The following is a 13,360-nucleotide window of genomic DNA, read 5'->3' as shown; positions in this document are numbered from 1 at the left end:
TTAAAACCAGCTTAACATACATGTTAAATGTCATTTTATATATGTTTGCATAATTTATATTTGTCAATTTTTTTATGTTAATTTCATGATCAACAAATAGTTTACTTAAATTTATTTGAGATCACTAAAAATTTATTTGAGATCCTCGTAAAAAAAAAAAAAAAATAGAAAAAAAAAAGATGGGTTGTTCTACATGATTACCATTTCATGATCAATAAATTTAATAATCATTTTCTCGGGGTAAATGACAAATAAGGTCAAGTATAATTTATGTCTCGACCCAGCCACACACTCCATGTATTACAATACCACAATGTGTACAAGTGCAACTTATTTTGATGAATAAAATAAGTAGTTAGCAGATTATATATAGAATACAGCCAAAACCCATTGATTTCAAACATTCTTTTTGGATTCTGTTCGTATATTGAATCGCACTAAACGGCGGCTTTGGTGATGATCTTGTTCTAATTGAGGGCAGTGTAGCATCAACTTCGTCCCTAGCGTGTCCATCATCGTCTATCTTCGTAACACCATCAACATCCATATTTTCAAACTAATGATCAATATCCTTCTTCTTACTTTTACCTTTGCTTTTAGAAGTAACATCATCATCATCTTCCCACCATGCTGATCATTTTTGGTTGTTTTGTTCAGTTTTTCCTTTCATCTCAATATCTTCATGTAGGTGATAGTCATATGTTAACAAACATTATAAAATATTGGGCAACATCAATAGTACATATGTGAACATATAACATGATTAACATATTTTTTATACTAGTGAGACTAACCTGTCTCAACCAATTTACTAAATTTGCAAACTTTGAATTTGTTATCTTCTTAAAAAAATATTTACGTCATATGGTATCCTAAACATCTTCATACCCCACTATTTAAAAAAACTAACTTCTACCGTAATATACTCCATATACATACATGAACATGTAACATAATCAACAAATGTAATATACACATGTGAACATCCAATGCCAACAACTAAAATACTATTACCTACTGTCCAATTGTTAGCTTTTGCAAAACACAAAATAATACTTACAACAATTAAATATTATACACACGTTCATCCGAAACAAGTTAACATATGTAACCAAATAATGTGAACATGTACACACCACACAAATGTGAACATATATCTTGATTAACATAATTAATATGTTAACAAATTCACACAAATTTTCCAACTAACATCATTTTCAGACTTTACCGTCTGATCATGTTCAGAATACATTAGTTAACATAAGACTGTCACCTAATTGAAGGTATTGTTAACATATGACCATTTTCAGACTACAATAGATAACAAAGCAAACTCAAATGTTAGATTCGTAAAAATTTTATTTATTAAACATACTTAAAATCTTAACAAGTGGCGAAGTTAATCATGTGGCTAATCGTTATGGTTGCCAAGTTGGGAAATTCCCATTTACTTATCTCGGTTTGCCAATTGGTTCTAAAATGAGAAAATTAAAAGATTGGAATCCTATCGTTGATAAAATCAAAAGTCGACTCCCGGATTGGAAAATGCGATCGATGTCATTTGGAGGAAGATTGTCTAATGACCCGTCCTAATCCATCCGGACAAAGTCCATATCGATTATAAACGATTCACAACAGTTGATTACATCGCGAGGTACTTGACCTCTATATGATACATTTTACAAACATTGCATTCATTTTTGAAAAGACAATCTTTCATTACATAGAAAGTTGACGGCATGCATACCATTTTATAATATATCTAACTATAATTGACTTAATAATAATCTTGATGAACTCAGCGACTCGAATGCAACATCTTTTAAAATATGTCATGAATGACTCCAAGTAATATCTTTAAAATGAGCAATTTGCACAGCGGAAGACTTCTTTCATACCTGAGAATAAACATGCTTTAAAGTGTCAACCAAAAGGTTGGTGAGTTCATTAGTTTAACATAAATAATCATTTCCATCATTATAATAGACCACAAGATTTTCATTTCTCATAAATTTACGTCCCATGCATAGAGACAAAAATCATTCATATGGATTGAACACCTGGTAACCGACATTCACAATATACATATAAGAATATCCCCTATCGTTCCGGGATCCTCCTTCGGACATGATATAAATTTCGAAGTACTAAAGCATCCGGTACTTTGGATGGGGTTTGTTAGGCCCAATAGAAATAAATTCTCGGCCCAACAGCAATTCTGGTTCTTCTTTTTTAAAAAAAATGTGGCACAGCAGGGATTGAACCTGCGACCTCTCGTTCCCTAATCAAAGACCCAACCATCACGCTGCTCTTATTTTTCTGATTATCCTTACACTTAAATGATTTTAACACTGATATTCGCTGTCCTATTTCTTCTTCTATAATCTAACAGAACTTGATTTTTCCTCAGTTCTTCTAAACAACGATTTTTAATTCTTCATCACAAATTAAAATCACAAACAAAGGTTTATATTTATCTAAAAATGAAAAGAAAAAAAATAAAAAAAAATTATTAAACAGCTTACTGCTGTCGCTGTTTTTTTTAAAAAAAAAATTTCGCTTTTTGATTTCGAGAGGGTTATAGACCAAGGTTATAACACGAGTTAAGTTTCAAATCACACCTAGAATCTTTTGTAATCATCAATTGAACTAAAAACTTCAACACGATTACGAATTTCGCGATGAACATGATGTTTGACTTTTTGAAACTAAAATTTGACTCGGAAATTCGAACTTGATATTAGGAATTGGGTTTTGAATCTTTACAGAAAGATTGAGTAAGGGATTCCTAACATTTTTGCATTATTAGATTTTGAAAAACAATTTGAACTCGAGTTTTTCACCATTTGACTCAATAACAGAGATAAACGGTTTCATTAATTGATTTTTTTTTCTTCTTTTTACTGAATCAACTCTACTCTTATAAAGAATGTAAATGAGATATTTAAACCGTACCAGATTCAATTGTAGTTGTTTTGTAGCAAGATACAATCGACAAGGAAATCAATTAATCGTACAAAATAAATAAAAATAAAATAAAAGGTGATAGCAATTTCTAACTGATTTTAACTTATCTGTGATATTGATATCAATTAGATCGACAGATTGTACAGCAGTGAACAAGATTAAAACAGTTTTTGTAGTTATATGGATTAATAAGTATTAATAATAATTGTATTAATAATAATAATAATTATCTTTAAAAATAAAAACTAATTTCCTATTATATATTTATATTTAACCATACCTATATATCTGTATATATCTGTATCTACTTATTTATATATCTAATTATTTATGTATTTTACATATTAAGGAAACATAATATTATTAATAATACTAATATTATTGTTTAGCAAAACTAGTAATGTTAATAATAAATATAATATTAATAATAATACTAATACTAATAAAAAATAATGTTAGTAACAATCTTTAATAAGATGTTAATTTTTGTAATCACATTAATAATACTTTTAATAACCATAATAATAATTAAATTTATAATCTTTACTAATAACAATGTTTAATATTAGCATTTATCTTTAATCATCATGAAAGTAATAATAACGATATTAATAATTATATTTTTACCTTATAATTACTTTTACAATTTATTTATTGTATCATGTTTACTAATTATATAATATATATAATACAGTATCTTATTAAATCTTTACTATTTATAATTTAATATATCTAATATTACTCATGTTTAGAATTTATATGTATATATTATTTATTTTAATAGTAACTTAATTATTCTGTATTTTTACTTACATTTAATTCCAATTATTATATATACTTACATTTATATACACATATGTATTTATTTATAAACAATGGTTCGTGAATCGTCGGCAATGGTCGAAGTTACATGAATGTATGAAACAGTTCAAAATTTTGGTGACTCAACATTACAAACTTCGCTTATCGTGTCGGAAACATTTACAGATTAAGTTTAAATTTGGTCGGAAATCTCCGGGTCGTCACAGTACCTACCCGTTAAAGAAATTTCATCCTGAAATTTGAGTGAGGGGGTCATGGCTAACAATAAAAATGTTTTCATGACAAATATGAGTTGAAAATAGAGTTTTATCATTATTTAGTAACATAGATAAAATGATTCTATCATGTGAAGCGTACGAATGAAACTATCACAAAATAATGAAATGAAAGGATAAAGATTTGTCTTAGCTTTTGGCAGAGTTAAGGTTGGGCTAATAAGATGAGTCTTAACTTTTGACGTTATCTTGATTGAATTCCGAAATTCAAGGAATTTAAAGAAAATCTTCGAAATCTAAAAGTTTTGATTCTTCGGCGAGTAAAGAAATTAAGATCTCTATAATTAAATGCGATCATCTGTCTCGATTGCTTTGTCTGGTATTTCCACTATAAACGAACTTCTTTCGTTCCATTATTTCCCATTACTCCCATTTTCTATACCTTAATTCATACTTCCAAATCCTCAGTCAATATGCTTCACCTAGTTTTTAATTCTGGATATATTTCTGACATTCATATTGATCATTCTCCTTTTTTTTTTACCACCTGAGGAATCTGTTTACTTCTACTATTACCTTGGGGTGATACTATTCTTAATTCTCCTGTGTCTTTACATTGCTATTCGTATTAATATTCACGGTTTGTAACCTCTGTGTTGTTATTGAGCTTTATATCCTCCTTTATATTTCAGAGCTCCATGCTTTTGTTTTCTCTTCCCGATATTAAATAGCTCAAGTAATGGTCCAGAATTCGTGGATATATAGTTTCGAATGAACTTAACGTTCTAAACAAGAAAGGACGTAATAGCACGATTTGATTTGTCAAATTACCAGAATCATTAAGAATAGAACTATCAAGAATATACTTTCTTGATATGTTTAGAAGTTAAGCAGAATGAAAGATTTATGTAACATGGCACATGATGACGTTATGATCTGTGAATCATCACGTCCCATTAGAAACTCAGCATGACTTACTGTAATATAATCACGTTGATCAAGTGTCATTATATTATACTAACTCATGCTTCAGTTCCCAACATTACTTTAATAACATTCATATTTTAAGCTCAAAAGTTTACAGAATATAGAAACTAACAGTTTCTATATGATGTAACACTGATAGCACGAAGAGATTAATGATTTCAGATAAGATTAGTTATGAAAACATATTCAGAAATATCGAGGATATTTATAATGAAAGATACGATAATACCTCGGAATATCTAAGATCAGAGGATGATAGAAACTATTGTCCGTAAGGGTTTAGAGTAAGGAGCAAGATATTCGCTAAAGACTTTAGCAGGCATTGAATCATTTGGATTCTTTGAAGTCAAACTTATTCTTTGTGATTTGTCCACGGTTTCCTTCATAGTTTCTCATAATCCGCTTTTCGATACTAAATTTTCTATTGAATGTTTCCAATACTCCATTCTTTATCATCAAACTTTCGACGGTTAAGGTCATGTACGGTTTTTTTTGCCGCTGTATTCAGCTTTTTCAGAATTTGTGGTATTGATTTGTAGACTGGGTGCTTTTCAGAATTTCAGAATGGAAGATCATAATTCTAAGAGATAAATGTTATATGTTTACATATAACTGTTGATGTAGACATGCTGCGAGATTTCAGAATATTGATTGCTGATTCTCGATGTTTGGTACGGCAATTCTAGTTATCAGATGCAGATGAGTAGATGATAGGATTTCAATGAATATAATAACTTTTCATAAAGTCAAAGATCAATGATGTTGCTGGTAAGTTTAGTGGTAATGTGGTGGAATATAAACGGTTCCCTGGTAACGATGACGAAAGGCAAAATTATATATCGAGGTTATAATAAGACTAAATCGAATGAAAGTTGAAGTTGATTTGCTGGAGCTGTGACAAAATTGGCTAATTTGAAAGAAAAAAAAAAGGACTGCAATGTTATTTTCGGTAATAACAATGCCAAAAGAGTTAGCACAGATACGTGCTAAACGTTTACTCAGGTTCGAGTGTTTTCAGGTGCGTAACTATATGCATCAATCTTTTCTTCCGTAGATGAAGTGCGGTTGGTTCATCCCATCGATTGAGGTGTTTACAAGAATCATGAAAGGTTTGAACGCAGATTGTAATCGTCAAGATACAAATGAGGTTGGAGATGAAATCAAGTGGCAAACTTGAAGTATTGTTTAGTTTCATATGTTATAGTCAATATTTGAATTCATTTTAATTGTCCAATGTTGGTAGTCCATAGTTGATAGTCCACAGTTAGCAATTCAATAATTCATATATAGTTTAATATATAATATTCGAATTAATTAATACGTATCGTGACCCGTGTACATGTCTCAGACTCGATCACAACTCAAAGTATATATATTATTGTAGAATCAACCTCAACCCTGTATAGAGAACTCGATCATTACTGCATATAGAGTGTCTATGGTTATTCCAAATAATATATATATATATATATATATATATATATATATATATATATATATATATATATATATATATATATGCGTCGATATGATATGTCAAAACCTTGTATACGTGTCCTGATATTTAAAGTGCGTAAAATAAATACAGAAATTAAATGACGATAAATAAAATGCGTAAAGTAGATAACAGAAATTAAATGACGATAAATAAAATTGCGATAATTAAATTGCGATAAATAAACTGCGATAAAAAAAATGTAATCAGTTAGCTAGGAACAGTTAGCTAGGATCTTGTTAGCGTGGTTTCTTAACAAAATTTCATATTGTTAATTAGTCTGTTTCTAATCAATTTTTATTGTGTCCATTATTTCTTCATTATGCCACTTGTTGGATTCTGATAAATTAAAATCTAAATATGAAATTGAATGAAAATGGTTATTCTGTGGTGAACGAATACGTATATCTGTGGGTGTAAGTAGGATAGTAACTGACTGTTGAATCAGATTCGAAGAATGTACAGTGTATCTTATTAATGTGAAATCTAAATATTTCTCGGGTATTACCTACCCGTTAAAATATTTTCATTATTAACAGTTTGTACAAAAGAATTTTCAATTACAATCTTTGTGAAAATATATATACATATATATTTTCTTCAGATGTAATCATGGATTTAATGAGTTAATATGATATTAATCTCATTTGATTTACCGTCAAAACTAGAATACATAATCTCTAAAACATTAGACATTACATAACTGCCATGTCGAACGAAGATAAATGATGTAGAATAATTCGCAGATTGATGATTGTGCTCGAGGTACATAATGAGATGTTGAGGTGTGTGTGATGTTGAACTTGTGTTGTTGGTGGTACGGGTATTGATGTTGGTGCTGGTGATGTTGATGAAGCTGGTAAATTTTGCACCATATTCTCCAAATTGATTACTCGAGCGCGAAGCTTGTTGACTTCTTCCATTATTCCGGAATGATTGTCGGTCAGAACGAGCGAATGAATAAGGTTTAGAATTTTAGATAGAATATAATCGTGTCAAGCTACTCTAGAAATGAGGGTGAAAATGGTGTTTCTGATAGGTTCTCCTGTAAATGCTTCAGGTTCTTCGCCAAGAGATGAATTCGGTTGGTGGAAGGGATCACCTTCTTCGCGTCTCCATTGATTAAGTCGACTACGAACCCATCAGATGAATTGGGGATGGATGATTGGTTGATTCATTCTGGTGACACCGCTTTGGAACTTAGGTGAATATTCATGTCGGAATAGCTGTCGGAATAACTATCGGAATAGCTATCGAAATCTGAGGGACTCCAACTGGTTGAGGGATTCATCTCGTACGATCAGATGAAGGATTTTCGACAAGAAATAGATTATAGGATGTAGATTAATATCCTGCAATACATAATTTACATATGCATATATAATACTAAAATCCCATAAGTTACGGAGGAATCTACGGAAAATGTCAGGCAACGTTTACAGTAACAGATACGCTAAGATATGAATTAGCAGATATGCTAAGATACGAATTTTGTCTATACACTATTCATGCAATCATTGCAGTAAGATGTGTCTAGACTAAGAATGATAAGCAGGTAATTTCCTAAGGATGATGAGCAGATGATTTCCGACTAGATATGATAAGCAAAACTTTTGACATGCAGACACGGTCGAAGTCCAGACTCACTAATGCATCCTAACGACTTATCAGTTAGACACACTAACGCAGACCTGGTTCGCTAAGACCACCGCTCTGATACCAACTCTAATGACCCGTCCTAATCCATCTGGACAAAGTCCATATCGATTATAAACGATTCACAACAGTTGATTACATTGCGAGGTACTTGACCTCTATATGATACATTTTACAAACATTGCATTCATTTTTGAAAAGACAATCTTTCATTACATAGAAAGTTGACGGCATGCATACCATTTTATAATATATCTAACTATAATTGACTTAATAATAATCTTAATGAACTCAACGACTCGAATGCAACATCTTTTAAAATATGTCATGAATGACTCTAAGTAATATCTTTAAAATGAGCAATTTGCACAGCGGAAGACTTCTTTCATACCTGAGAATAAATATGCTTTAAAGTGTCAACCAAAAGGTTGGTGAGTTCATTAGTTTAACATAAATAATCATTTCCATCATTATAATAGACCACAAGATTTTCATTTCTCATAAATTTACGTCCCATGCATAGAGACAAAAATCATTCATATGGATTGAACACCTGGTAACCGACATTCACAATATACATATAAGAATATCCCCTATCATTCCGGGATCCTCCTTCGGACATGATATAAATTTCGAAGTACTAAAGCATCCGGTACTTTGGATGGGGTTTGTTAGGCCCAATAGAAATAAATTCTCGGCCCAACAGCAATTCTGGTTCTTCTTTTTTAAAAAAAATGTGGCACAGCAGGGATTGAACCTGTGACCTCTTGTTCCCTAATCAAAGACCCAACCATCACGCTGCTCTTATTTTTCTGATTATCCTTACACTTAAATGATTTTAACACTGATATTCGTTGTCCTATTTCTTCTTCTATAATCTAACAGAACTTGATTTTTCCTCAGTTCTTCTAAACAATGATTTTTAATTCTTCATCACAAATTAAAATCACAAACAAAGGTTTATATTTATCTAAAAATGAAAAGAAAAAAAATAAAAAAAATTATTAAACAGCTTACTGCTGTTGCTGTTTTTTTTTTTTTTTTTAAATTCACTTTTTGATTTCGAGAGGGTTATAGACCAAGGTTATAACACGAGTTAAGTTTCAAATCACACCTAGAATCTTTTGTAATCATCAATTGAACTAAAAACTTCAACACGATTACGAATTTCGCGATGAACACGATGTTTGACTTTTTGAAACTAAAGTTTGACTCGAAAATTCGAACTTGATATTAGGAATTGGGTTTTGAATCTTTACAGAAAGATTGAGTAAGGGATTCCTAACATTTTTGCATTATTAGATTTTGAAAAACAATTTGAACTCGAGTTTTTCACCATTTGACTCAATAACATAGATAAACGGTTTCATTAATTGATTTTTTTTTCTTCTTTTTACTGAATCAACTCTACTCTTATAAAGAATGTAAATGAGATATTTAAACCGTACCAGATTCAATTGTAGTTGTTTTGTAGCAAGATACAATCGACAAGGAAATCAATTAATCGTACAGAATAAATAAAAATAAAATAAAAGGTGATAGCAATTTCTAACTGATTTTAACTTATCTGTGATATTGATATCAATTAGATCGACAGATTGTACAGCAATGAACAAGATTAAAACAGTTTTTGTAGTTATATGGATTAATAAGTATTAATAATAATTGTATTAATAATAATAATTATTATCTTTAAAAATAAAAACTAATTTCCTATTATATATTTGTATTTAACCATACCTATATATCTGTATATATCTGTATCTACTTATTTATATATCTAATTATTTATGTATTTTACATATTAAGGAAACATAATATTATTAGTAATACTAATATTATTGTTTAGCAAAACTAGTAATGTTAATAATAAAGATAATATTAATAATAATACTAATAAAAAATAATGTTAGTAACAATCTTTAATAAGATGTTAATTTTTGTAATCACATTAATAATAATACTTTTAATAACCATAATAATTATTAAATTTATAATCTTTACTAATAATAATGTTTAATATTAGCATTTATCTTTAATCATCATGAAAGTAATAATAACTATATTAATAATTATATTTTTACCTTATAATTACTTTTATAATTTATTTATTGTATCATGTTTACTAATTATATAATATCTATAATACAGTATCTTATTAAATCTTTACTATTTATAATTTAATATATCTAATATTACTCATGTTTAGAATTTATATGTATATATTATTTATTTTAATAGTAACTTAATTATTCTGTATTCTTACTTACATTTAATTCCAATTATTATATATACTTACATTTATATACACATATGTATTTATTTATAAACAATGGTTCGTGAATCGTCGGCAATGGTCGAAGTTACATGAATGTATGAAACGGTTCAAAATTTTGGTGACTCAACATTACAGACTTCGCTTATCGTGTCGTAAACATTTACAGATTAAGTTTAAATTTGGTCGGAAATCTCCGGGTCATCACAGATTGGTACTCATTAAATCGGTTATAAGTAGTCTCCCGTTGTATTATTTCTCGCTTTTCCGTGCCCCGTCTTGTGTGATAAAATTGCTAGAGAGTGTGAGGCGTAACTTTTTTTGGGGCGGGTCTTTTTCGGGTTCAAAAATGTCATGGGTAAAATGGGATCATGTCTTATCATCTTATGGGAATGGGGGGTTAAATATCGGGTCTTTAAAAAGTAAAAATCTAGCTCTTTTAGGAAAATGGTGGTGGAGGTTTAAAACCGAAACCGATGCTCTTTGGGTCAAAATCATTAGTAGTATTCATGGCGCGCATGGTGGCTTGGGGTTGGGGTTTGATGCAAATCATTCCACAACTTTAGGTCTTTGGCATAATATCATTATGGCAGGTACCGAAATTGATGAGTTAAATATTCCTTTCCGAAATTCTTTTGTAAAGTTTATTGGAGACGGGTCATCAACGGCATTTTGGGACGAACAATGGATCGGTGATTTCAAACTTCAAAACAAGTTTCCCATGCTGTTTAGATTGGAAAGTTCGAAGGACGCTTTAATCTCTGATCGAATCATTATTGGTGATGCTGATATATCCACAAACTGGAGTTGGACGCGATCTCCTACGGGACGTACAAACAGCGAGCTTGTCGAATTAGTAAATCTTATTGCAGGTTTCTCTTTCAACCATCGAAAGAAAGATTGCTGGAGATGGGGTTTAGCTTCAAACGGACGCTTTGCAGTTAAAATCTTATCAGATGCTATTGACGAACAGGTCCTCACGAGCAGCAACAATGCACATGCAACTCTCCGAAACAACTTCGTGTCAAAAAAAGTGGAGATTTTCATGTGGCGGGCAACAAAAAAACGGATACCGGTTAGAACCGAGCTTGATAAAAGAGGAATAGAGCTACACACCATTAGATGCCCCCTATGCGACGATGACTTGGAAATGGTGGATCATTCTCTAATTTTTTGCAAACACTCATTCGATTTATGGAATCGGATATATGGATGGTGCCGTTTGGGAAATTTCTCTAATCTTAGTACCAACGAAATCCTTCGAGGTAACGCTTCGGTCTCAATGTTGTGTGTTGGTAATAAGATTTGGCAAGCGGTGGAATGGGTGTGTGCATATTATATTTGGAAAAATCGCCATAATAAAGTTTTTCGTGGTAAAAGTTGGAACATGCCGGTGGCCTTGAACGAGATTCAAATAAAATCATTTGAATGGATCTCGCAAAGATTGAGGGGGAAAAAATTAGACTGGCTTACGTGGTTGAGTGATCCTAGTGTCTATATTCATAGTTCATAGTTGTGTTTCTCTTGTAAAATACTAGGTTTGCTATACTCGCAAACAAGTTTTGTTTTCGTGAACATGTGATTTTTTTTGTGTGAGTTTTGGGCTTGATCTATGGTCCATGCTCACTCTTGTATTGGGTTGGTTATTTCATTAATATATATATATATATATATATATATATATATATATATATATATATATATATATATATATATATATATATATATATATATATGCTTTTCAAAAAAAAAAATTAAACAACTGAACAATTTCACACAACACAAGTTATCATGTTCACATAGCATAAAAAAATAAACACAAAAACATAATTTTGCCAACTAAACAAGTCCATACGAACACAAGTGAACTGATACGCATAAATTTAACATGTGGAATTGTTACTATACATAATCTTCTATTATAATTAAAAATCACGAAATAGATTATTAAATGTAATCAGAGAATTTCATACCTGAAACATTATAATCTTTTTTGGAGTTTTTCTCTACAGCATCCATGACCTAATCACTGTAAAATATACAATGATTATCACACACAAAAAAAAAAAAAAAAAAAAATTTAAAAAAAAAAATAAAACCATTCAAATTAAAGTATAAAAATAATTAAAAATTAATCAATTAAACAAATCGTACCTTGAACGATTGAATGAAATAATTATATGCTTTTGATTTGTCGACTCTTTGAATGCTAACAATCCAGATATACGAATTTGAGTAGTATATAATCCAGTTACAGGGTTTTTTTTCCAAAAAAAAAAGCAACTCCAAATCGATAGTTAGGCTATCAATTAGGGATTTTAAGAGGATGTTTTATCATTATTAAATTAAAAATTGAAACCGCTTTCCTGTTTTTTCTCAACTACACATACGGTTTTGCTCCGTCGCATTTTTTATTCCAAAAAACCCTCTTTAGTATAAATTTAATATTTATAAACTGATAAATAATACATTTAATCCTAGTCATCGATCTAATCAATCAAACGGTTTAAATTGGTTCTCAGAGTTCTCGCAATTTTCTTGGTTCTCATTTGAACTCACCTCTATGCCAAAAGTTCAAACGAGAACCATAAAAAAAGGCGAGAACTGCGAGAACTTTTGATTTATAAAGGTTTTCACATGTAACTAGATTAAATCACACATAAATCTTGATGAAGAGTATGAATGAATATAAAATAGTTGAAAAGCACTTATATTTTACCTATATAATTAAATATATAGATTCTCGTTCACATATGCATATTTGTTTCTGAACATGTGAACAGTTTCATATAATTAACAATTTAACATGTAATTTGAGCTAATGAACATATGTTTGTTAATGATATGTGCATTAAATAACATTTGCATGTTATTTGTTGCATTTAAACGCATAAAACTATTATATTAAATAGTTCTCGCAGTTCTCACCTTTTCATTGGTTCT

At 30.1% G+C, this 13,360-nt stretch overlaps 1 long non-coding RNA gene across 1 annotated transcript; it reads right to left on the bottom strand.

The window, feature by feature from the left end:
• Positions 1-286: 286 nt before the first annotated feature.
• LOC139865526 (uncharacterized) lies at positions 287-12,775 on the bottom strand. The gene is made up of 3 exons (XR_011765025.1): positions 12,572-12,775; positions 12,391-12,446; positions 287-678 (listed from the first exon to the last, which is right to left on the bottom strand). It is a non-coding gene; the product is annotated as an uncharacterized lncRNA (long non-coding RNA).
• Positions 12,776-13,360: the final 585 nt, after the last annotated feature.

The sequence above is a fragment of the Rutidosis leptorrhynchoides genome, chromosome 1 (assembly GCF_046630445.1).
Source record: "Rutidosis leptorrhynchoides isolate AG116_Rl617_1_P2 chromosome 1, CSIRO_AGI_Rlap_v1, whole genome shotgun sequence".
NCBI lineage: Eukaryota > Viridiplantae > Streptophyta > Magnoliopsida > Asterales > Asteraceae > Rutidosis > Rutidosis leptorrhynchoides.
This window is presented reverse-complemented; position numbering and strand designations above follow the sequence as displayed.